Source organism: Hemitrygon akajei, chromosome 14 (assembly GCF_048418815.1).
Source record: "Hemitrygon akajei chromosome 14, sHemAka1.3, whole genome shotgun sequence".
NCBI lineage: Eukaryota > Metazoa > Chordata > Chondrichthyes > Myliobatiformes > Dasyatidae > Hemitrygon > Hemitrygon akajei.
The window spans coordinates 86,063,039-86,090,654 of record NC_133137.1 but is presented as its reverse complement, the minus strand read 5'-3'; positions in this window follow the sequence as shown (position 1 = coordinate 86,090,654).

The following is a 27,616-nucleotide window of genomic DNA, read 5'->3' as shown; positions in this document are numbered from 1 at the left end:
CACTGGAGGTCTCCCTGCCTTCTCACATCCCACAAGAGGAGCATTTCACTATCCTACCTGGCATCTCCACTCTCTTAGCTGAGCAGATATAAAGAAGAGAAGGAAATAAACTTTTTTTTTGCTTTCTCTGAGTCAAGCTACTCTTTGCTGAAGCTTCAAAGAGCTAAAGCCTTAATATCGCCACTCTGACAACGTCCACTCAGGTGATGGCCCCTGCCATCCTTTAATTTGATTTACTAATCAATCCTGAATGCTCATTGGTTGTTGGTTGAAGTGCTGTTACATTGCTGCGACCCACTCCTGCCTTTTATCCTCGGGCAGTGGGCCTGATTGAAGTCCCTTCCTCTCCAAACTTCCGATGTTCGGAATGGCTGCTAGTCAAAGTATGGGTGGGTTTTCTCTGGGTGCACTACCAGTTTCCTCCTACGTTCCAAACACATACGGGTTAAGGTTAGTAAGTTATGGGTATACCACGTTAGCGTCTGAAACATGGTAATACTTGAGGGCTGCCTCAAAGCACATCCTTGGATTGGGTTGGCCTTTGATGCAAACAATACAGTTCACTATATGTCTTGAAGTTTCAATGTACATGTGGCAAATAAAGCTAATCCTTTCTTTAATTGGTGGAGCGATGAAATTCGGGACCTAAAAGGTGCAGTTACCTCAGAAAGTGAAGGGGTGGCAATGAAGATGGATGAGAAGATACAGTAAAACGTTCAGTAAGTTAATTGATGTTCGTAATACACTGTGACCTTCTACATAATAGTTTAACTGGCCCTGGACTCCTTTGCATTCCATTTCTATACTTAATTCCCATCAGATTCTCTTATTTGGCCAGTAGTGATTAAGTGTTAGCCCGTTATTTACATTTTACACAGCACATTGATGAGAGTAGATTTGGATCTTATGCTCTCACTAATACATTTTAAAGAGTAAATATTGGTTCAATTCTATCTTATTTATAAACTATTCAACTTTTTATTTAAAGGAGATGCAAATACACGGAAACTTGTTAATGTTATTTTAATTAGTGTAAGAACCTTTCAAATAAAAGCAAATTGAATGTGGAATAATGAAATTGCAAAAGACATACTGGGTCCAGGCTTGGCAATATCTCAAGGGAGAGGGAGATGAGACTTGTTCAGGGGAGCACTGGTTGGCCTAGATTTTTAAAAATTGCTCCGGGAAACACTTATTCTGTCCAAACTCTAGGTAGCTGTTTTTCCCAGGGCAGCAATGGCTAAAACAAAAGGATGTACTTTTAAGGTGATTGTATGACAGTACAGGGAGGATATGAGAGGTAGCTTTTTTTTTACACAGAGAGTGGTGGGTGTGTGGAATGCACTGCCAGGTATTGATATAGAGCTAGATACATTAGGGGTATTGAAGAGATTCTCAGATAGACAGATATTTCAAAGAAAAGTGGAGGGCTGTGTGAGAGGGTAAGGTTAGATTGATCTTAGAAAGTCAGATTGACATGTTGGACCAAAGGCCCTAAACTGTGGTATATTCTATGACTGCTTTTCTGTGCGGGCCACTAGTTGTGGAGTTCTTTATGCTCTGTATAAAATTCTCACCGAACACACAAAGGCAATTCCCTTCCAGTTTAAGTTAACTATGTCAAATTAAAAAAAAACAATGAATTCATACCGAAGACTGGCATTTAATTGTCAAGGTAGATGAGGTTATAGCCCTCAAAACAACTTTGAGAACCGAGTGCTGATGCCCTTACTTCAGAGTGTGATACAAGTTTAGCAGTGTTAGAAATTGACAAGTGCTTTATATCATCTCAAACTGACTGGTGTGAGGCTTTGCAGGGTCCTTGATTGATTTTCTCTGGTGTTTGGTCAGATTTCAATTCATTATGTAAATCAAGAAGGATTGTTATAGACTTCACAAGATCGGGAGGGGGGTGGGCTTAAAATGCCTAAAAGTTAGTGATGTGGTTGTGTAATCACAGGAAGCATAAAAGTCAGTGTATGTACAAAAAGCTCACAATGAGATAACTACGTTAAAGAACATTATTAAACAGAATGCTTAGGGTGATGTGGTGAACTACATATACCTGTCTGGACATGCCCCCTGATGACTGCTCCTGTGGCTCCTCCCACAGACCCCTGTATAAAGGTGATGGAGGTCTGAGCCCGGCCTCTCAGTCTCCAGGATGTAGTATGGTGGTCACTCACTGCTCGTTCCTTCTTCCAGTCAATAAAAGCCGATACCTTGCTTTTACGTCTCAGAGTGAGTTATTGATGGTGCATCAGGTGATGTGACTGTTCTTCCTCAGAATATTTCCCTGGGATCATTCATATTCACCTCAGAGAGAAGGTGGAGCCTCCACTTACTCTTATTAGAAAACAGGCACCTCAACTGTAGCTACAAGAGTTGCTATTGCCCGAATTCTAAAGGAACACTCAAAGAAGCTGGAGGAACTCAATGGGTTAGGCAGCATCGGGAGAGGGAAATGGACAGTCGATATTTTGGATCGGTACCATTTTCCTCCACAGAAGCTGCCTGACCCTCTGAGTTTCTCCATCACATTTGTGTTGCTCCAATGATGTTAAACTTTGTTCACACCCGGCTGAAACACAAAGGAAGGAGACCACCTTTACCCAGCATTTTATTAGCAAATGTGCAGTTGATGGAGAACAAAACTGAGGACCTGAGAGCAAGGTTGCTGTATTGGAGGAATATGAGAGATTGTTGTGCTCTGTGTGTGACTGAGATGTGGCTTACTCCCGGCACGCCAGATATGACGATTAGATCCGAAGGCTTCTCAATTCACAGGATGGACTGAACTGCTGATTTGGAAAATGGAAAACCTGGAGATGTGATTCATGATAAATTCTCGGTGGTGCTCTGATGTGGCAGTTTTGTTGAACTCATATTTCCCCGACCTTGAACACCCAACAGTCAAATTTACCTAGGGAGCTCTCCTCTATTATACTAACCGCTGTTTACATACCACCACCGGCCGACTATAATCAAGCACTTGAGATACCGCATGATGCTATCTCCAAACAAGAAGCAGTCCATTCTTGATGCATTTCAAATCATAGTTAGGGACTTCAAGCAGACCTGTTTGAAGAAAAGCCTGCCTAGTTACCATTAGTATATAATCTGTAGCACCAGAGGTCCTAACACACTAGACCGCTGTTATACTAAGATAAGGAACGCCTACTGTTCTATACTCAGAATGCATTTTGCTAATTCTCATCATTTGGCTGTCCCTCTCCTACCTGCATAGCCACCATTTGTATGCCACATCCCCTGCAATGAAGCCAGCTGAAAGTGTTTTCAGAAAGGTATTGGAAGGTGCCACAGCAGTGTTCAAGGCTGACATTGGAAAATTCAAACATATCAAGGGCAAAATAGTGTTAAATGAAAATTCTGCACCCAAGTTTTATAAAGTCCATCTGTTTCTTATACTATCTATGATAAAGTAGCCAATGAGCCAGATCGCATGGAGGCAATCCTTCTTCAGCCTCTCTGCTTCTTCAAACCTACCTGTTCTTCTGCCTATCTTCATATAATCCGCAAACTTTGCAACAAAGCCATCAGTTCCATCATCCAAATGTAACACCTGTGTAGCACCTGTCTTACTGTGTGTGACTAGTCACCGCACTCTTTTGAGAAAATCAAATTACATAGTACTACACTAGGTGCTAGTAGGCCATCAGAAGATTCTAGGTATTGGAAGGAGGCAGTGAATAGAAACCACACACTTGGAGGTTCCGGTGACGTCATCGTCGAGAATGGCAGCTTAAGGCCTAAGTCACAAGCTCCTCCGGAAAAACGTGTATTAAGCCCCGTTATCCCATCAAATATAATATTTTTCGAAAAATATTTCAACTGAAAAGAGGGAGAAGAATGGGGAGAAGAAATGGAAATTAAAAAAAGCGACACTGCGGAGCCTGCGTCCGAGAGGAGTGCAGCAAGCGGCTCTTCAACCTGACCGCGTGCGAGTGAGGCGGCTGCTGGGCCTCGTTCAGACGAAGCGGCAAATGTCTTCGAAATCCTGAAAGAAATAATGGAGGTCCAAAAAGATATAAAGCAGCAGCTCCGTGATATTAAGGCAGAGCTCGCCAGCGTTAATCAAAAAATAGCGGTGGCAGAGACTCGAATTGAGAAGGTGGAAGATCTCGTTCAAAACATGGAACGGATACTGAGCAAGACAATAAAAGTAATACATCACCAAGAAGGTAAACTGCTTGACCTGGAGAGAAGATCACAGCAGAAAAATATCAGAATCTACAACGTTCCCGAAGGAGCGGAGGGCTTGTCTATGACGGAGGTTGTCGAAAAGTTACTGCGGGACGCGTTGGATCTTCCCTCAGTTATGGAGCTGGAAGTCGACAGAGCCCACCGCGCGTTCATCTGAAACCTACTCAGGATAGAAAGCCACGCTCAATAATAATTAAATTCCTGCGGTACAGCACAAAGGCACAGATTCTACAAAGGGCCTGGGGTAAGAAGAGAGTGTTTTATGACGATAAATTAATATATTTTGACCAAGAGTACCCCCCTGCGGTCCTGCAGTAATGCAAAGAATATTCTGAAGTAAAGCGAGTACTAAAGCAAAACAAGATTAGATTTCAAACTCCGTACCCTGCTAAATTTCGAGTGTTTTATGACAACGGGATGTGGTTGTACCAGATGGTGGAAGAGGCGACTACAAACGTGAAGGCCAGAGTGTTGCCCGTTAGCGTCACCAAAATGAAGGAAAGCCTGACTGAGGAATTATCCCGCTCCGCTTGGGAAATAGTGCGAGAGTCGAGAAGGCAGGAGACGGGAGGAGGCTGAGAGAAATATATCAGGAAGAGACCGGGAGTTTCCCAAAGACAGTCCTCACCCCCTTCAGAAGAGCCATAAGGTTTGGCTAACTTTAAAAATGTTGAGAAGCTAAACGGAAGCAAAAGTACACGGTGATATACCTATCTTGAGAAATACTTATTATAATGTGGATTTTATATTACTTAGTTGTTATTCTTTATTCTCTCACTTACTCCTTTTTCCCCCACCAAAATGAGAATATATATATGTATATGTAATGTGTGTGTGTGTATGTATGTGTGCATGTATGTATGTATGTGTATATGTATATGTATGTGTATGTATGTATATATATAGGAGGAGTACACAGGGAAATCTTTTCTGTGTAATGGATTTGTTCACTGACTTTTATGAATACTGCATTGGGGGCCCTCAACTCACAAGTAGGAGGGGTTATCCCCCACAGCTAGACATTTCCTCTAGCTCAACGCAGGGTCATCTACTAGAGACCTCAGCCTTGGAATCACATGTTCGTTGCCATTTTTGTTGTTATTTGCATTTCTTGGTTCTTATTTGTTCAGGCAGTAGATCGATTAAGTTTTATTCTAATTTCAATGGTACATTGACAGATAAATACAGATGGCTAAGGACAAGGTAAAATTAATTTCTTTTAATGTCAATGGGCTATTAAATCCAATCAAATGTAAGAGAATTTTATCCAATTTGGAACAATTTGATTCATACTGGGAAAAATGGTTTAACTACATAAAGCCTCATAGGCCTGATTTTATTCTCACAAATCAATGAATCTGTTGTAAAAAAAAAGATCACTCCCTACTTGTACATAGTCCTTTCCTTTTGCTTGTTTTTTCTTTCCACTCTTTTCTATGAGTGTATACCTCAGATAAATACTTTGTGGAAATTTGTGATATATATGATTATATGATATATATGTATAATGTCTGAAATACATCTTATGGAAATGTTTGTTCGATGATGAACTTCAATAAAAAAATAAATCACAAAAAAAAGAAACCACACACTTCTGGAGATAAGTTTTATTTATAAAAAAGAACGATATATACAAAATATTTACATGAGCAAGAACAAATCAAAATTCAAACATTCTGTTTAAGTTCCAAATCTTAGATATCAAACCAAAACAAATACCTTTTTAATTAGAATCAGTGAGATTCCTTATTGTTCTAATCTCTCTAACTAATTAGATCTAGTGTTATTCCCTATTTAAATTTTACAGACTAAACTTTCCTTTTTACTTATCCCTAGTTAGTTAGAAAACCAACTATAATTGCTATTCTTGAGTATTATAGTTAATTTCAGTTTCAGTTCCAGGCAGTATATTTACAAGTTTAAATACAAATTCAAAAATTATATATATACAGTTTAACCCCTTTCAAGACAATCTTCCAACATCACAACTTTTAAACAAAGTAAATCTCATTCAGTGACTTATCAAACTTTTTGCAAAAATAATCAGTTCTTGCAGAAAATCAAATTCAGACTCTTCAAGTGAAAATAAACTTATACCTTCAACCATATTAAATCCTCCGCGTCCTTACACGTTTCGTTTTCCGCTGGTTCTTCATTTTGGGTAGTTCACCATCTTGTTTCTTGGTTTACTGGAATGAAATAGTTTATCATCCACAGAAGGTTAATTCATAAACTTGTACAAAAACTTGACCAAATCCTTTGGTATGATTTTACAGAACTACTTCCCGACTACATGGTAGGGATTTTGGATACCTGTCTCTGCCGATATTGTCTTGTTAAAGCTGCTGCATGTTATAGCTGTAGCTTCCATAAAACTTTTGTCACTAATGTCTCTCCTGCAGGGGTTTCACCTTTCAGGGTTTCAAGTTAGTAGGGCAAAGATACTCACTACTAATTCCACTCATAACAGTTCATGTGTTCAGCTCCTATTCGTTGCTGCGTTTCTCTCCTTTTTCGTCCTGTGTTAACTATGCCCCTTCCTCACAAAACATTTTTTTCAAATTCTTTTTTTTTAAATTGGTAAACCTTGTTTTTATCCCTCCGCAGATAGAACATTCTAACATGACACCTTTGGGTTTAATTAACCAGGGTCACACAAATCATTGACATATAACGCTACAAGTATCGGTCCCAATACCAAGTGTATACCATCTGGTCCTGATGACTTATCTACTTTCAGATCTTTCAGTTTCCCAAAAACCTTCTCTCTCGTTATGGTTACTTCACATACTTCATACCCCCGACACCTGGAACTTTATTATACCGCTGGTGTCTTCCACAGAGAAGACTGTGAACAACAGGCTGTTTCTGGAGTTATCGAAAATGCTTCATCTGTGAAACAGTTTAAATTCTTCTCTTTAATGTCTCTTCTTTCCTTTACAAGGTGTCTAGTGTCCTGTAGGAGTCCGTGATCTATAGCTGTACTCAAATTGTGGTTCTTCATGGCGGTGGGTTGCCTGGCGTTTTTGATACCTCCAGAAACGTCCTGGAAGTCACGAGCCTACGGAGTGTTGTCCTGCAGCCCTGTGGACAACCTGATTCCTCACCTGTGTCACTGACCGAAGTGTCATGTGAGATCTGAACATCGAGACAGCAGTGTATGCTCCTGTCGAAGTAAGTGATACTACAGACTGTAATGTCGAAACAGCAAGCTGATGGCCTTCCTTCTTGCTGTGGCAGGTGTGATACCTTTCTTTCTCTCATTAGTGAGAGGGAGGGCCTGTGTAATGTAGAAGTGCTGGCATGAACAGTGCTTTTTTTGATGGACCCTAGATCATTGTCTCTTTGGGGACTTGGCTGTCGGTTACACAGTGGGGCTGATGCTCTTTCTGAGGCATATGGGGTGAAGGGTTGATATTTTGCTGTTGCTTGTGTGAGGGAGCGTGGTCTTTGGGGTTCTAACATTTTTCTGTCACTTACTCTTTGAGATTTTTCTTCTGTTTCATTAATTTACGGAAAGAACAAGAATTTCAGGTTGTATGCTGTATACATTCTCTGATATTAAATGGAAACATTGAACCATCGAACCTCTTCACATCAAAGTGATGAAGTTCCTCGCTGAGAATGAGATTTTTTGCAAAATTCCTGCTTCACTTTACAGTCAATACTCTAGGGAATGCACGGCTTTGAAACTATGACATTTGATAATATGGTTTGTTCAGAGAGTCATTAGTTAAAGAGATAAGCCTGCAATCTCCCAACATCTTCTCAGAGGAAGAATTTGTGCCTTTTTTTGACTTCACTTGAACCGACAGATGCAGAAAATAAAAATTCCATCAAAGTATCTTTAGAGAGCAGGTTACCTCTATATCACATCACAGACAAGAGAAAAATGTTTTAACTATGTGTGTGATGACCATATCAATTTTCTTCTTGTGGCATTTTGTGGATGTATGTAAAAAAAATAAGTTCACCCTGAGAGGTAAATGCATAGTTTTTCCTCAGGGCAGGGCAGGAGTAATACCCTTCAGTGTTGGTAGGACCATTCTCAGGTTGACACAGGAGCACAGGGACCACTTATTCACACCAGGTATATTTCAGGTAATGGAAGAGCTCCTCAGCCTTTGTAAATGTCTCTGTCTGTGACAACTGTTTTAGTGAAATTCACCTCACTTAGTTTGTTGAAACTGGCATGGATCCAAGATAATTTTCAGTCATTTATGCACTTAGAAAAACAAAAAATGGAAGGGTTCAGTTTAAAGGAAGTTTTTGATTTTAGTTTAGTTTGGTTTTGAATTTTATACCTTGACAGCTTTTAAAGTGACTTGTGAATAGCTTGATAGAATTCACATAATTTTTAGGCTTTCTATTTTGATACAGTCAGGTTTTTTTTTGTTAAAAACACCCTGCACTGACTCAAAATTTTTGCTTCTGCCCTCCCTTTAAGACATTTCACCTTATACTATTATACTGTTGTGGAACAACAGTCATTTCATTGAATGTCCACTGAGTCTTCCTTTTCTCCTTTATTAGCCCTTTGTGTTTGATGGGCCAGTTTAGAGCAATGATCACAATCTTAGAAACAGAAAAAGTTGAAACTAAAGAAAGAGGTGTCTATGTGCATATAAGATTTAAAAGTGCCTCGTTCACATTCATGTTCAGATCCAGATTCAGATTTAGATCCAGATTTATTTATCACGTGTCCATCGAAACATATAGTGAAACGTGCCATTTGTGTTAATGACCGACACACCCATGGATGTGCTGGGGGCAGCCTGCAAGCTCACATACATTCTGGCACCAGTATGGGACAGTTTCTCAACAAAATCATTGCCTACCTTCACATATGCCTGAGATCCCACACCACCATAATCCTGAACAGTTATTCCCCTTCAATTATCCTTTTCTTTGTTCTAATTTATCATGTGCCACCAAGTACCCCAAAACCTGATCCTTAATAATGAACTCCAACATCTTCCCAAGCTAACTGGCCAATAGTTTCCTTTCTTCTGCCTTGCTCCTTTCTTAAAAAGGGAAATGATGTTTACAATTTTCCAGTCCTCCAGAACATAATGATTCTTGAAAGATCATTACTAATGCCTCCACAATCATTTCATCTTCCTCTTTTATAATGCTGTGATTTAGTCCATCTGGTCCAGGTGACTTATCTACCTTCAGACTTTCCAGCTTCCCAAGCACCGTCACCTTAGAAATAGCAAATACACTCACTTCTGCCCCCTGACACTCTCGAATTTCAGGCATACTGCTCGTATCTTCCACAGCAAATGACTTACTAAGTCCTTCGGCTATCTCTTTGTCCCCATTACTATGTACCTATCCCGCACCTTCCAAATTTCCCCCAGAAACTCCAGCTGTTGCTGTTCTGCTGTTATCCCTTCCAATCAATTTCGGCTAGCTCCTTCTCGTGCCTCTATAATTCCCTTTACTTCTCTGTAATACTTATATATCTGACTTTAACTTCTCCCTCTCAAACTGCAGGATCATATTATGATCACAGCTTCCCAACGGTTCCTTTACCTTAAGCTCCCAGTTCAATTCTGGTTCATTACACAACACCCGTCAGGAACAGCCTTTTTGTTTCTGGCCTCAACCACGATCTGCTCTCTACAAATCCCGTTTTCCCAATCTATCTGCATATTGAAATCCCCCTTGACTATCATAACATTACCCTTATTACATGTGTTTTCTAATTCCCTTTGAAATTTATATCCCACATCCTTGATACTGTCTGGGGAGTCTTTATATAACTGCATAAGGGTCTTTCTACCCTCACAGTTTCTCATTCTATATCTTCTTATCCTATGTCAGCTCATAGGGTTTTGTTTTGTTCTATGTGTTCTGCTGAGCATCATAAGCGTGCAGTGTTGATGCCAGAATACGTAGTGATACTTGCAGGTTGCCCCCGGCACATTTGTGGGTTTGTTGCTTGTTAATGCAAAATGGCAGATTTCACTGTATGTTTCAATGTACTTGTTATGAATAAATCTGAATCTTATACTATTTTATGTTCTATGCTGCTCTATGTTTTAGAAGCCAATGATGAAGCAATTAAATCTGGGGGTGCACACTGGGCAGCAGCTCTTGAGAAGTACGGAGAACTTGGAGGGCCTTGAGTAAGGATGGGAGAGCAAATGTAGGTGGGTCAGGGACAATACTGGTAGTGGTATTGGTTTATGATTGTCACACATGCCAAGGGACAGTGAAAAGATTGTCTTGCACGTACGGTTTATACAAATTAAATCATTACATGGTGCATTGAGCTAGAACAAGGTAAAACATTAACAATGCAGAATGAAATATAAATGCTACCAAAGGAAATGCCAGGCATGTACAGGATAAAGTGCAAGATCATAACAAAGTAGATTGTGAGGCCAAGAGTCCATCTTATTGTACAAGAGGTCAATTCAATAGTGTAATAACAGTGGGATAGACTCTGCCCTTGAGCCTGGAGGTACATGCTTTCAGATTTTTGTGTCTTCTGCCCAATGGGAGAGGGGAGAAGAGAGAGTATTTGAGGTAGTTGGGGTCTTTGATTGTGATGGTTTATAATGGGAGCATCCAAAAAGCTCACTGACATTTGATGCCTTCAGTGGGTTAGATATATTTGAAGAATATAGGAATGGTAAGTTTAGATTTTCTGACATCCTTTCATCATTCAGTCTAATGCCTTGAAGCCAGACTTATCGAATATCAAATTCTGGTTGCATTACATGTCTGCCTGAAATTCTTATGCTCTGTGTTTTAAGAGAGGTACTACTCTATTCAAGTTTCACAGCCTATCATCTTTGTTAGATTACCAGACTGACACTTCACCTTCAGCTAATTGGTGATTATTTACCCTTGAAGTTATTGGAAGTACAGAGTTCAATTCGAAGTAAAAATAGTCTGATTTTTGAACCTAGCTTAAAGTCAATATAAATGGATAGCGTAAGAGGTGTTAGAAAGTGCAGTGAAGTGTGTGTGGCAATCACCTGAGCTCAAGGGAGCTCCCTGTCAAACAACTTGGTAAGAAATTATTCAAGATTCAAGATTGCTTATTACCATTAATCAAAGGAGAATGAAATGATTGTTACTCTGATTGAATGCAGCCCAATAAATGTAAAAAACACAATTAAGAAAACAAAAACAGGCACATAATAGAAATAAATATAAAAGTGATCCTATAAAAAGTAACGTAAAATAACTGAGTGTGGTCAAATGTACATAAGATTATCTTGTATACAAAGACTGATTGTATGTCCTCCCATTTTCTTACTCTGTCTCCTCATCTCTTTTTCTAGTCCTGATAAGGAGTCTCAGTCTGAAACGTCAACTGTCCTCTTTTCTATAGACGCAGCCTGGCCTTCTGAGCTCATCCAGCATTTTGTGTGTGTTGCTTGGATTTCCAGCACCTGCAGATTTTCTCTTGTTCGGATGTGCATAGCTATTGATTAACTTACATGAATACAGGGTAATGAGATTGTTATTATGAACAGATATAATGTAATTGGTAGTTTTAAAAAAATCTTTTTTGAACTTTTATATACACTTTCTTGTACTCTGTATACTTCTATTTAGAAACTAATAAAATATTGGAAAGAAGGATGTGCATAAAATGATGCCAGGTGCAGAAGTGTCTGTACGTAAGGTAAGTCTGACAGGAAATGATAAAGTGACCAAGTTACTCTTGGTTTGAGGAACTCTTCTGGGTAGCAGCAGAGCATATGGAAACACAATGGGACAATGGCTGTGTCTGTACAGGGATGAGGTGTGGAGTGTAAGCATTAAGTCACAGTGCATGAGGGATGAAGGGCACTGAGGAGCTGTGGAGAAGAGCGACTGCTGTGGACATCGTTATATTATCAAATTAATTGTGGAGCTTAATCAACTCACAGTTCTGGGCCTGTAGTCGGTGGAGTTTAGAAGAATGAGTTGATAGGTTTTGAGGGTGACAAAGGTTTCAGGGAGAGGGCAGAAGAATGGGTTTGAAAGGGATTTTGAAAATCAGCCATGATTGAATGGCGGAGCAGACTCAATGTGCCGAATGGCCTAATTCTACTCCTTTGACTTACGGTCTTTAGTGAGAGCTTGTTGTGTTTCTTCCAATGCTGAAGAAACCCAAGATTTAATTACCCCCCACAGCTGAAAGCTAGTGGCTCGCTTTAGATCAATTAGTCACGGCTAGCAAACAAATGACCCCACTGAATTCATTTAAGATCAGGGTTAACTTTCCAACATAATGATCAATTCACTTTAAATTTTACTGAGAATATTGCCCCATATTCTGAATAGTTTTTCTATTTGTAAACCATAAAGGTATTTGGAAAGTGGTTCTAGAAATAAATTATTGGTGATGTCATATGATCATACAATATGGAAATAGGCCCTTCAATCCAGAGTCCTGCTGCCATCAAGCTAATTTCATTTCATATTCCCCACATTACTATTAACTCTCTCCCAGATTCTAACTTTTACCTTCACATGAAGTTTAATACATGGTGGCCAATTAACTTATCAACTTACATGGCTTTGAGGTGAAGGAGGAGATAGAAGCACCTGGGCGAAGCTCTTGTGGTAACAGGGAGAATGTGCAAACTCCACACGGACAGTACTGGAGTTCAGGGCTCGAACTCGGGTTGCTGGAACTCTGAGACAGCAGATCTATTAGCTGTGCCAATGCATTGGTCAATGATCCCAGAGGTTGGCGAGCCCTGGGGTCTGGGGTCCAAGGTCGCTGAGTCCCAGAACTGGAGCCCCAAACTTGGTAGCCAGATCCTGAGCTTGGTGTCCCTTGATCGGCAAGTCCTGGACTGTATGTGTTGTTCTGCCGAGCATTGTAGGCATGCTATGGTGGCCCCGTAATGTGTGACCACACTTACAGTATACCCCAAGCACATTCTCAGATTGTGTTGGTTGCTAACGCAAACAAAGCATTTCACTAAGTATTTTGATGAAATGTGGTGAATAAATAAGTCTAATCTAATCTAACCTTCTTCAAGTCATATATAGAAAAATAGTGCCAGTAAAGGTCCAGTAACAGTATGAAGGATCTCATCCTCTCTGCTCATGCCCATCGAGGAGGAGGCTACATAGCATCCAGGCCAGGGCCACCAGTCTCAAAAGCAGTTACTTTCCCCAAGCAGTAAGGCTGATCAACGCCTCCACCCACTAACCCACCCCTCCACACCTCCTGCCACCACTATTTTATCAGTTCCTGTCTGTCACCAGTCTTTGTATTGGAGTACAGACACTCCTATTCCTAATGTCATATCATGGACAATCAATCTATGTATACAAGCTCTCTTACGTATTTATATTTATTGTGTTTTTTATTATTATTATTATTATTATTATTATTATTATTAATATTGTTTTCTTTATCTTCTAGTGCTTTTTTGTATTGCATCAGATCCAGAGTAATAATTATTTTGTTCTCCTTTACACTTGTGTACAGGAAATGACATTAAACAATCTTCACTCTTCAATCTTATTTAATCTAACATAATATATAATGCTGCGGGTATTTTAGAAGGAAAATCCAGACTCTATTGTTAGACCATTTCTTTAGGAAATGAAAGAAAGAGACAAATCACTTTTTTTCAGACAATTTGCTTCAGAATACAGTATGTGACATTTCTTTGCTTGTGTGTAGTGTTCTTGAAGTTACTTACTGGAACTGCTGAACGTCATGCATATAATGTGCATGAAACACAGCCTGAAAGGCTTTGTCCACCTCAGTCGGATCACCTGTTTCCCATACTTCACCAAATCTTACTGGCTCCTTAGCTCAGTCCCAAATGTCCCAGCCCAGGAGACAGCCAAACCTCCTGGAGCCGGCTCCAAATATCTTTCCATCAAAAAAAAATAAAGCTCTTCTCTCCAGAGGATGGCTTGCTAGACCTTGCAGCCATTCTAAGGCCATCCAAACAAACAATTGGGCTTGTAGTATACCTACTTGTAAAAATAGCTGCTTGTATAACCCCTGAACCAGCTGAAACATTAATATGGCTCTAATTGAAGCCTGCTTGCAGTGTAGGATGTGACAGCAGTCCCTGGCTTGACCTTCTGTCCAATTTCTCAACTCTGCGAAAAGCAACTTTAAAATAGAACATAGAGCAACAGAACACTACAGCACAGTGTAAGCACTTCAGTCCATGATATTGTGCCAATCTTTTATCGTACACAAAGATCAATCTAACTCTTCCCTTCATTTCTCCGTTATTCATGTGCTTATCTATGAGGTTCTTGATTGTCCCTAATATATCTGTCTCTACCATTACCAATGGTAGGGTTCTCCATGCACCCACCAATCTCTGTGCAAAAACCTACCTTTGACATCCCCCCCTGTACTTCCCTCCAATCACCTTAAAATTATGCCCTCTTGGATTAGCCATTTCCACCCTGGGAAAAAAATCTCTGGCTGTCCAGAGATCTATAACTAATCTTGTACACCTCTATCAAGTGAGCTTTAGAAAGGCTTCAGTTAATAACAGTTCTATAAGCCAATACAGGGTTGATTGCCTCCTCCCACAGCTCCTCTCATTGTTTTCCTTTCTTCCTCTCACTTTCCTGGCTAGTTGTGGTTTGAGGGGTGGATGTCCATTTAATGTGACATCCTTCTCTCCATGGTTGTGCTTCTTTTCTTCCTAGCTGGACATGGAGATGACAGGAAGCACAGAGTTTGAAGTGCCTTTGTGTGTCATTTGTTCACACACTCAAACCTCTCTGAATTTAATCATTCCATTCTGATTGCTTAGACTCCACCCTCTAGTGGTCCCTTTCTCCAACACTCTGCCTTTCTACATGTACTTACTCCTTCAAGACGTTCATTCAAAGTAATCAAGTAATAGTTTAATTGCTTTGAATGATTCAAACTAATCAATCTAGTACTTGATTAATTTGAACGATTATCTTAAAGGAGTAAATAGGATATTTATTTACTCAAACACAATTCAGGCCTCCTGTTTGTAAAAAAAAACAACATGAGTTCTGGATTGTGCTGAATGGAAGGTGCCAAAATGTTCAGCATTCTTCCCTGACACCAGGCCACATGAAGACAAATGGGGGAGATGAGATGTTCTGGGATTTCTCTGAATTGTACTGGAGAATTCATTTGTCTGCTTCCAGTCCTGATGCAAGAACTCAACCCAAAACATGAACCATTCCTTTGCCTCCAGAAATGCTGCCTTACCAGGTAGATAATTGAGTTTTTTTTATCATTCCTCCCATTTACAACCTTTTAACATTACATGTATTGTTTGGCATTCATCTTTACTTAGTGTACTACACCTCTCAAGCAGCCTAAGATGACTTCTGTCCTTCCCCTCAGGGGCAGAGATTTTATAAATCATCCTTTATTTATCACCATAATCTAAAACATGATCCTTTTAATCAAGGTACTAATTGTCACTATTCTGCACAAGAGATGGTTCTTTACATCACCAACAAAAAAAATCGCCATCCAATTTTCCTCTGATCTCTTTTGAAGATGTTATCTCTTTCTGGCATGTACTTGAAGAAATAGCCATAAACTAATTAGTCTTTCTTTCTGTGATCACCTGCAAGACATTTGCTAGCATCAACCTTGTGATTGTGAAGGGCTGATTTCTAACATGGTTCCTGTCATGCACATTGGTTAGTCACTAGGGACATGATACCTGGATGATTATTTCCTCTCTTCAACTTTTGTATTTCTTCTATGGGTGAGATCATCTGACTAAGCATTTGTAATGTCGCTTTGTTATGTCTTTGGCAAGTTGCTGAGTCAATTTTAAGGACACAGTGAAATTCCATTTTTAAGGACACTCTGTATGGCTGTGAATATACGTGGTAGATTTCGAGGCAATAAAGTAACAGTATGGTGGACTCCATTTTACTAAGTAGCTTTGTGCATGGTTGATCTCACAATTGTCGTTGTTAATCTAGTTCAAACGACAAGGACCAAGGATCAAGTCTAAGGTCTTCATGGCCTATGATCCATCTCACTCTGAGCAACTCATAGCTCAAGTTCTGAGAACATAAGAAATAGGACCAGGAGTCAGCCATCTGGCCTGTTAAGCCTGTTCTGCTATTCAATAAGGTCATTGTAGATCGGGACTTGGACTCATCTCCTTTTTCCCTATAACCCTTAACTCCTCTGCTATGCAAAATTCTATTGAACTGTGTCTTAAAGGTATTTAATGAAATTGCCTCCGCTGCTTCCGTGGGCAGAGAAATTCACGGAGGACTTGCTTGTGATGAAATGTTTTGCAAGTCTCAACCAGATTTGCCTTGCAAAAAGATGTTTGTGAAGTAGATAATTTAAATGCATTACTGAAGCAACACTCTGCCATCAGAGGGAACCAAGCCATGAAGACCATCTCACAATTTTTATTCTCTTTTATCACTACTTATTAATTTAAAATTTAATTTTATGTGTTCCTCTGTACTGCTGCAACAAAACAACAAATTTCATGACATATGTCAATGATATTAAAACTGATTCTGAATTCTAAGAATTAATTTGATACACAAAGCACTATTCAGATATTGATTCCTTAAGCCACGGTGAAAAACAGAATGGTTCAGCCTGTGAAATTGTTAGGGCAACACACACAAAAATGCTGGAGGAGATCAGTATGCCAGAAAGCATCTATGGAAAGGAAGAAACAGTCAACTTTTTGGGCCGAGACCCTTCCTCGTGTCCTGATTTTGTAATTTCATGTGGAATTATTATATTCTTAAGGAAATTGATAAGCTGGATGGCTCTGCAAATTGGTAAATTAGTTTATTGTTGCCAAGTGTACCGAGGTACAGTGTAAAATATGCCTTGCATACTGTCTGTACAGATCAATTCATTACACACTACATTGAGGTAGTACAATGTAAAACGATAACGGAATGCAGAATAAAATGTTACAAGCTCAGGGATAGTGCTGCACAGGTGGAAAATAAGGTGCAAGATCAAATCAAGGTAGCTTGAGATGTCAAGTGTCCATTTTATCATAATAGGGAATTGTTCTGTAGTCATAACTGTGACCTTGGAGCTGACCTTGAGCCTGGTGGCATGTGCTTTCAGGCTTTTGTGGTTCTGCTCAATGGGAAGTAGGAGAAGAGAGAACGTCTGGGGTGGGAGGGGTCTTCGATTATGGTGGCTGCTTTATCGAGGCAGCAAGAAGTGAACAGAGTCTGTGTAAAGGAAGGCATATGCTGAGCTATGTCCACAACCCTGCAGTTTATTGCAATCACCAGCAGACTAGTTGCCATACCAGGCCATGAAGCATAGATGCTTTCAACTGGACATCAGTAAAAATTAGAGAAGTACAACAATAACATAACAAATTTCTTAACACAGCATGTTTAATGCTTAAGGACACAGATGACCACAGAGTAGGAAAAAATAATATCAATTTTGGAATATATGTAAATCACTGCCATGAGACGTTATGTCAAATTACGTAATCAAAGATATAGGTTGTAAGTGCTATTTTAAAGCACCACTTGAAGAAGCAAAGAGAGGTGGAGTGGCATGGTAATACAGCAGTTACAGTACTACTACTAAAGGGCCAGTAACCAGGGTTCAATTCCCACCACTGTCTGTAAGGAATTTATGCGTTCTCCGGGTGATCATGTTTCATCTGGGTGCTCTGGTTTCCTCCCACGTTCCAAAGACGTACAGGTTAATTGGTCACGTGTGTAATTGGGTGTCGTGAGCTCATTGGGCTGGAAGGGCCTGTCACCATACAGTATTTCTAAATTTGAAAATTAAAAATTAAACAAGTCAGTTGGGAAGTAAGTCCAGATTTTAAGGAGCAGAATAAGTCAAGAAGGTTGTTTTCTTGATATGGTGACAGATTTTAGATTTGGTAAGGAGACTTTAGCAGGATGCTTTTCAATATTTGGACCTTGTTAAAGCTTTGTGGAGATGAATAAAAAGACAGGTTTGCAAGATCACAAACTGCTTGCATAGTTATAGGATAAGAGATGGATTTCAAGGAGGGATTTCAAAGCAAGGATAAGCATTTGCAATCTGAGAATATGCTAAACCAAGTCAAGATTGAACAACAAGAATCACCACAAATATATAATGCATATTAGAAAGCAGAATATTGGTTGTCATCACACTTATAGGAACTAGAACAAGGCAGGCTGCCCTGGATTGCATTGGAATTGACAACATAGAAACTTCAACAAGAAGTAGAATGAGGGTTACAGCACCAGATGAAGTGAGGAAGGGGCAGTGTTGGACCATGATCTGATAGTGGAATTTAGTGGTCTGTTATAGATAAACCCAGTAACTCAGTGGCCACTTTATTAGGTACCTCTTGTACCTACTAAAGTGTTGACAGAGTGTATGTTCATGGTCTACTGCTGCTGTAGCCCAATCACTTCAAGGTTCGACATGGTGTGCATTCAGAGATGCTCTTCTCCAGGCCACTGTTGTAACGCATGGTTATTTGAGTTACTGTTGCCCTTCTGTCAGCTTGAAACAGTCCAGGCATTCTCCTTTGACCTCTCTGACAAACAAGGCACTTACGCCCACAGAAATGCCTGCCGCTGCTTAATTTTTATCTTGTTTTGTTTCTTTTTGCACCATTCTCTGTAAACTCTAGAGACTGCTGTGCATAAAAATCTCAGGAGATCAACAGATTCCAGGTACTCAAACCACTCCATCTGGCTCCAACAATCACTCCGTGGTGAAAGTCACTTAGATTACATTTGGTCCCCATTCTGATGTTTGGTCTGAACAACAACTGAACCTCTTGACCATGTCTGCATGCTTTTATGTATTGAGTTGCTACCACGTGATTGGCTGATTAGATACTTGCACTAATAAGAAACTATAGAGGTGTACATAATAAAGTAGCCACTGAGCGTATACCTTAATTAAAAGGGTGATCTGGTTCTCAAAATTGATATCTTTTGTACATGGATATCAATATATCTCAATTACTATTGTTGGTTAGATTATAAGAAGCTTGACTCCATTTGAAGTTCCTCTTGTTACCTGTAAACAATCTAACTGTAATGAAATTGAACACTATAACTTTAAGTGCTGTACTCTGTAACCTCTGATATGCCTTACCTTAGAAAGACATAAAACCTCATTGAATTGGCTCAAAAACCTTTAAAGAAAAGAGATCAAAGGCTAACAAAACTTGGAGAGTGCACTTATTAAAAAAAACCACAATCCCAGAGACTAGAACATTTCAGAAGTGCCCCAGTGAGGTTAATAAATTTGATGCAATATTTATAAAGATAATTTAATACATAATTATAATGACAGCCCATGACACAACACTATCAGGCACAGGTCACACTTATTGCTCTGCAGGTTCATTTTAATCATCTATAGAGCTGAAAGCTAATATTCAGGACATTCAAAACTTCCCAACCATGAAAAAACAGCGTGGCTTTCATTTAATAACAAGAGTCTTGGCGAAATGAGTAATATTTATTCAGAACATCCAGGCAGTCCTCTTTGAACAGCAAATTTTGGTGAACCATAAGTACGAGGAAAGAGGGTAAAGAAGGAAGACTAGTGACCACAGTCTCTTGGGAGGACCCTTCACCACTCAATTACATTAATATTTATTTAGGGATGAGTCCTCAGATTAAGTGCCTCTCAGGAGATAGTGAGTCGCCTGGGACTATACTCATGGGAGTTCAGAAGAATGAGTGGGATTATAATGAAACAGATAAAATTATGAAAGGGATACATAAGATAGAGGCAAAAAATGTATTTCCACTGGTAAGTGATATTAGAACTAGGAGATATAGCATCCAGATTCCAGGGAGTAAATTTAGGAAGGAGATGAGGAGAAACTGCTGTTCCAAGAGGATAGTGAATCTGTGGAATTCTCTACCAAGGGAAGCAGTAGAGTTTACCTCATTAAATACATTTAAGGCACTGCTAGATAGATTTTTTGCACAGGAGAGGAATTAAGGGCGATGGGGATATGGCAGGCATAAGATCAGCCATGATCTTATTGAATGGTGTAGGGGGCTTGAAAGGCCAGATGGTCTACTCCTGCTCCTATGTTCTTCTGAACTACAGAACAAGACATTTTGGAAGGAAACAGATTCTGAGCCTGCAAATTTTATTTTAATTCATTCATAATGAGGTCAGTGATTACCGTCCATTCCTACCTTATCACTGACTTTGCCAGCACTGATTTGTTCATCCCTGCTAGCCTCTTGTACTGGAGTGGTCTGCATGCCAGTTCAGACATTGTTTGAATGTTAGCCCCCACGTCTGATGTGACTTGGACTCAAGTGCATCTGTGTGGAACTTCCATATTTTCCATGTGATCACATGGTTTTCTTCCAGCATTCCGGATTCCTCCCACATCCCAAAGATGTGCAGGTTTGTATATTGATTGGCCACTGTAAACTGTCCTGAGTGGTACAATTGATAGATTGATAGAAACATTATTGATCCCAAAAGGAAATTACCATGTCAAAGTAGCATTACAAGTGCACATATATACAAATATTTGAAGAGAAGCAAGAAAGAATAAAAAATAAATTACTCCAAACAATGTAATGGGGGGAATCATCACTTCCCCGGCAATAGGTTGACTCCTCATAGATCCTAAGAGCTGAGGGTAAGAATAACCTCTTTGGAGCAGCGCTGTTGTCTTAGTCTATTACAAAGTACTAAAAGTGCTCCTTTGTTCAACCAAAGTGGCATGCAGAGGGTGAGAAACATGGTCCAGAATTGTCTGGATTTTCCATAGGGTCCTTTGTTCTACCACAGTCTTCAGTGTGTCCAGGTTGACTCCTATAACAGAGCCAGCCTTTCTAATCAGTTTATTGACCCTGTTGTATCACCTGTGTTGATGCCATTGTTCCATCACACCACCGCATAGAAGATTGTACTGACGACAACAGACTGGTAGAACTTGTGAAGGAGAGGCCTGAATACTCCAAAGGACCTCAGTCTCCTGAGGAAGTAAAACAATGCTGGCCCTTCTTGGAGTGTAATGTGAATGTGGGAAGAATAAAATGGAATGTATGATTAGCATGAACAGTGGTTAACAATAGACGTGGACTCAATGGGCTGAGGAGCCTCTGTTTCTACACCGCACCTCTTTATGAATCATTGTCTCGTCAGCACCTCTGATGTGTATGAAATCCAGAATCTCCTTTCTCAGAGCTCTGTGGACAAACTCTCCAGCAAGTACCAGCAGACTTGGTAAGCAAACTAATTGAATGAAACCTACCAAATATTGATAAGCCTAGATAGAGTGGACATGGAGCGGATGTTTCCTGTTGTGAGGGAGTCAAGGACTAGAGGGCACAGCCTCAGAATATCAGGATGTTCCTTTAGTACAGAGATGAGGATGAATTTCTTTAGCCAGAAGGTGTTGAATTTGAAATTCATTGACAGAGACAGCTGTGAAGGCCATGCCATTGCTTGTACTTAAAGCAAAGAATGATATGTTCTTGATTAGTAAGGGTGTCACATGTTAGGGGGAGAAGGCAGAAAAATGGGGTTGAGGGGGATAATAAATCAGTCATAATGGAATAATGGAGCGGACTCAATGTACTAACTGACCTAATTCTGCTCCTGTGTTTTATGTTCTTATGGTAGTAACAAAACCTGCAACTGAGGCAACAAGAGAAAGGAGATTATCAGCGCCCACACTGCATTTCTTAGTATTTTACTCACTGGGAAAATTATTTCAAGACGTTCATCATCATGGTCTCAGGGTTTTGGACATAAAACACTAAACCTCTTTCTTTTTCTACAGGTGCTGACTCACGTGCTGAACCTTTCCAGCATTTTCAATTTTTATTTCAGAATTCCAGCGTCTGCAGGTTAATTGTGACACTCATTTACTCTCAGACTTTGACACCCGAGGTTGCCAATAAGATAAGAAGCTCGTTATGTGTCAGATGGTTCCTTAAAGTTGTTGTTATAGTGGGGTGGTAGAAAAGATAAGCTTCGATTACCTATTAAATACTCCCAGGGGCGTGTATCTTAAATAGCCTCTGACAATGAAATGCAGCTCTTGGTCTTCACACGTCACTTAGCTACTAAGCCTTGTGAAATCATTTCTACCCTCAGAAGATTGGGCAAAGGAAGGTTATGAGTGCCTTATAATCAGTTACTTTGGGCAGATGGGGCTCATCAGCCATAGTTGGAAACTTATCTAGGAGAAGATAAAATTCTGAGCTCCAACCCCCACTGTCCCACAAGGGAGGCTTCATGAGTAAACCCCGAACAGAAATCCAGAGCTGGAGCCTCTCAGGCACCCCTACGTTGAGTTCGACACTGACTGTCAACTCCTGCAACGCCAATGATGTGAGACTGCTGCATGAGCAACAGTTTGCTCTCCATATTGTACTGCCTTTCTTGCCTAGTGGCTTGCATACCATATAGAGAGCAGGGACACAAAATCAATGGTTGACACTGACCAATGGAAGGCCTTGAGTGCCAGATGGGAAATTGTATAGCTGTAATAATATAATAGATGAGTAATTAGGCTAACACTCAGAGACATCAACTGAAGATCAAAGTTCAAAATCCTAGGAGTTTAAATTTAGTTAATTTAATAAATATAGACAATAGACAATAGGTGCAGAAGTAGACCATTCGGCCTTTCGAGCCTGCACCGCCATTCTGAGATCATGGCTGATCATCTACTATCAATACCCGGTTCCTGCCTTGACCCCATATCCCTTGATTCCCCTATCCATAAGATACCTATCTAGCTCCTTCTTGAAAGCATCCAGAGAATTGGCCTCCACTACCTTCCGAGGCAGTGCATTCCAGACCCCCACAACTCTCTGGGAGAAGAAGTTTTTCCTTAACTCTGTCTTAAATGACCTACCCCTTATTCTCAAACTATGCCCTCTGGTACTGGACTCTCCCAGCATCTGGAACATATTTCCTACCTCTATCTTGTCCAATCCTTTAGTAATCTTATATGTTGCAATCAGATCCCCTCTCAATCTCCTTAATTCCAGCGTGTACAAGCCCAGTCTCTCTAACTTCTCTGCGTAAGACAGTCCGGACATCCCAGGAATTAAATCTCATGACATTAAAATACTATTAGCAATGCTGATCATGAAAATCCAGAACTATTATTAGCACCCAATGTCTTTATTAATAGTAGTATTAGTGCGATCACCCGAGTTGAGTATGATGTTCTGCTGACCAGTTGTCTATTGGTGAGTCCACAGGTGGCTGTAGAGGCCGATCAGGGATTCACATATTCTGGTGCAGTGTGGACACAGGGAAGTGGTGGATGTGGTTAGTGCTGGACCCTTTGGTTGCTCATTCTCTCCTTTTGCAGCTATTGCTTGACCTCTGCAGCAAAGTGGAGGTCGCCATCGTGCAGCACAGCTCCCCGTTGAACAGATTTTTTCCAGGTGTTTCTATTGAGTGCAATGCCTTCCCGGTTTTTAGATGTAATGTTGAATTTCTTCAGGCCGAGTTTGACATTGTCTTTGAAGCGTTTCCTTTGCCCACCAGGGGCTGCCTGACCTTCCTTCCACTAGGAGTAAAGGATATGCTTGGGAGATGTGAGTTAGGCATCTGAGTGGCATGAGTGGCATCGAAGTTGGAGATGCAGTACCTCAATAGAGCAGATGTTGGTCTCCTCCAGTACTCTGGTGTCTGTCCTTCCAGTCGATCCTCTAGTTGAAAGTGTTTCGCAAGGTTCTTTGATGGCATTGTTCCGGGATTTTCACGTGTTTACTGTAGGTGGTGCATGATTCAGCTCCTTACAGTAATATAGGAAAAACAACTTCTCTATAGAACAAAAGTTTTGTTTGGACCTGTAGGTCATGGTCTTCACAAAACTCTTTTGCTTAAGCGTGCATAGGCTGTACTAGCACTCTTCAGGCAGTGGTTGATTTTTGAGTTGATGTCTGCTTTTGTGGAGAGAATGCTGTTAAGGCAGAGTAAGTGGTCTAGATCTTCAATGACAATATCATCAACTTTTATAGAGTGCTGGACAAACGGCTGTTTGGGTGGTGGCTGATATAGATAGATAGATAGATAGATAGATAGATAGATAGATAGATAGATAGATAGATAGATACTTTATTCATCCCCATGGGGAAATTCAACATTTTTTCCAATGTCCCATACACTTGTTGTAGCAAAAACTCATTACATACAATACTTAACTCAGTAATAATATGATATGCATCTAAATCACTAACTCAAAAAGCATTAATAATAGCTTTAAAAAAAGTTCTTAAGTCCTGGCAGTTGAATTGTAAAGCCTAATGGCATTGGGGAGTATTGACCTCTTCATCCTGTCTGAGGAGCATTGCATCGACAGTAACCTGTCGCTGAAACTGCTTCTCTGTCTCTGGATGGTGCTTTGTAGAGGATGTTCAGGGTTTTCCATAATTGACCGTAGCCTACTCAGCGCCCTTCGCTCAGCTACCGATGTTAAACTCTCCAGTACTTTGCCCACGACAGAGCCCGCCTTCCTTATCAGCTTATTAAGACGTGAGGCGTCCTTCTTCTTAATGCTTCCTCCCCAACACGCCACCACAAAGAAGAGGGCGCTCTCAACAACTGACCTATAGAACATCTTCAGCATCTCACTGCAGACATTGAATGATGCCAACCTTCTAAGGAAGTACAGTCGACTCTGTGCCTTCCTGCACAAGGCATCTGTGTTGGCAGTCCAGTCTAGCTTCTCGTCCAACTGTACTCCCAGATACTTGTAGGTCTTAACCTGCTCCACACATTCTCCATTAATGATCACTGGCTCCATATGAGGCCTAGATCTCCTAAAGTCCACCACCATCTCCTTGGTCTTGGTGACATTGAGACACAGGTAGTTTGAGTTGCACCATATCACAACGTCCTGTATCAGTTTCCTATACTCCTCCTCCTGTCCATTCCTGACACACCCCACTATGGCCGTGTCATCAGCGAACTTCTGCACATGACAGGACTCCGAGTTATATTGGAAGTCAGATGTGTACAGGGTGAACAGGACCGGAGAGAGTACGGTTCCCTGCGGCGCTCCTGTGCTGTTGACCACCGTGTCAGACCTACAGTCTCCCAACCGCACATACTGAGGTCTATCTGTCAAGTAGTCCACTATCCAATCCACCATGTGAGAGTCTACTCCCATCTCCGTTAGTTTGTGCTTTAAGATCTTGGGCTGGATGGTGTTAAAGGCACTAGAGAAGTCAAGGAATGTAATCCTCACAGCACAACATGTGTCTTTTTATATTCAAAATAAGACCCTAAATGTAATACACACAAAATGTGAAGGAACTGAGCTGGCCGGGCAGCATCTATGGAAATGAGTGTCCTGATGAAGGGTCTTGTCCCGAAAAGTCGACTGCTTACTTTTTTCTATAGATGCTGCCTGGCCTGTTGAGTTCCTTCAGCATTTTGTGTGTATTACTTTGGTTTCCCACATCCACAATTTTTCTCTTGTTAATGTTTCTCTTGTTGTTTGTCTGTCTGTTTTTCTTTTCTTTTTATATTTGATACACCATCAATAACTCTCGGAGATGGAAGGCGAACGATAGGCTTTTATTAGCTGCAAGAGACCACCTCACAACATCCTGGAGACTGAGGGAGGAGCAGTGCCTCCAATCGCCTTTATACAGGGGTCTGTGGGAGGAGCCACAGGAGCAGTCAGCAGAGGGGCATGTCCAGACAGGTATATGTAGCTCACCACAATATTATCATGTATTGCCTTGTACTGCTGCTGCTAACTTAACAAATTTCACGAAACATGCCGGTGATAATAAACCTGATTCTGATTCTGAAGACCTTATATGCCTTGGCAAAGCATTCAAAATACACTGGAGGTCTTACTGTGATGGTCATCATACTGTCATCATCTGCATACTGAAGCTCCATGATAGTCATGGTGCTGACCTTGTTCTTGGCTTTGAACTGGTTGAGGTTGGAAAGTCTGTTTTTCATTCCACACATGACTGAGATTCCCTGTAGCAGGTTTTAACCAATGAGGTGAAGGGTGGCAGCAATAAAGATGGCAAATGGAGTTGGCACAATGACACAGCCCTGTTTGACTCCTGTCTTCGCAGTGAACGGGTCTGATTCAGTATCACTATTGCTGAGTACTGTGGCTAACATGCCATCATGCAGCAGTCTCAGTATTTGTAAATATAGGTACTTGCCAGGGCAGCCATTCCTTGATAGTATACTCCAGAGAGCTTGACAGTTTACTGTGTCAAATGCCTTTGCCAAATCTATGAAAGCTAAGTACAAAAGTTTTCTTTGTTCATGACATTTTTCTGTAATTAGCAAGCTGTGAAGATCATGTCTGTTGTACCTCTAGATGGATGGAAACCACGCTGTGATTCAGGGATTACTTCTTTAGATAGCAGAAGGAGTTGGTTGACAAGGATAGGTGCAACCTATTTGCCCTTTGTTAACAGGAGGGAGTTGCCTCTGTAATTGCCACAATCTGCCTTGTCTTCCTTCTTGAATATGGTCACTGTTAGAGCACCCCTGATCTCTAGGGAAGTTGCTCTTTTTTGCAAACTTTCAGGATCAAGACATGTATGTGGTGCAGGAGCGCTCGTTCTCCTTCCTTAAGGATCTCTGCTGGAATCTCATCAGGACCAGTGGCTTTGTTGTCTTCCAGGCTCCTGATGATATCATGGACCTCTTTCATATTGGGGGTTCACCTATCTCTTCTTTCACGGATCTCTGAAGGATTTGGTTAGTAAGCTCTGGTTCAGCAGTGCTGTCGTGGTTAAGAAGTTCTTGAAACTGCTCTGTCCGACAATTGTTGATATCCTTCCAATCCTTTATCAAGTTCTTCCCATCCTTTGAGCACATGGGCTTTAAGCTTAAGTAACTTAGACCACAGACTGCTTTGGTGGTACTGAAGAGGCCTCTCATGAAACCAGAGTCAGCCAGCCTCTGGATTTTCAGAGCTTTCTGAGTCCAAAAAGAATTCTTTACCTCCCTTACCCTGTGCTGGACATTTACAGTACTTTGGCTGTCAAGTATGCTTTTCTTTTAGCCTTGCTACCGATGTTATTCTGCCAGTAACAAAAGGCTTCCCTTTTCTTGGAGGTAAGTTGCTCTACCTCATGTCACTACAATCAAACCAATCCTGATGTTTTATAGACTTGCACCCAAGGATGCTTTTGCAGGTATCGCGGATAGTGAATTTAAGCAGACCCAAGTGTATTCATATCCTTAATCCTTTTCAGTAATATCATTTTCATTATTATCCTTTTGGAAAACAAATCTACCCTCCTTCCCGATCAGGTCTAGTGTCACTCCAGATTAACAGCATTGTTTTTAACTGTTAAGTGAGTTTAACCCTAAACTACCCTTTGAAATAGCCTCTCACTCCAAAGATGTGTAGTAAAGGCTAGACTTGCTTTCATCCTGTAAATAAATAAATGTGAAAATTGGCAACCATGACTGCATAACAATGGA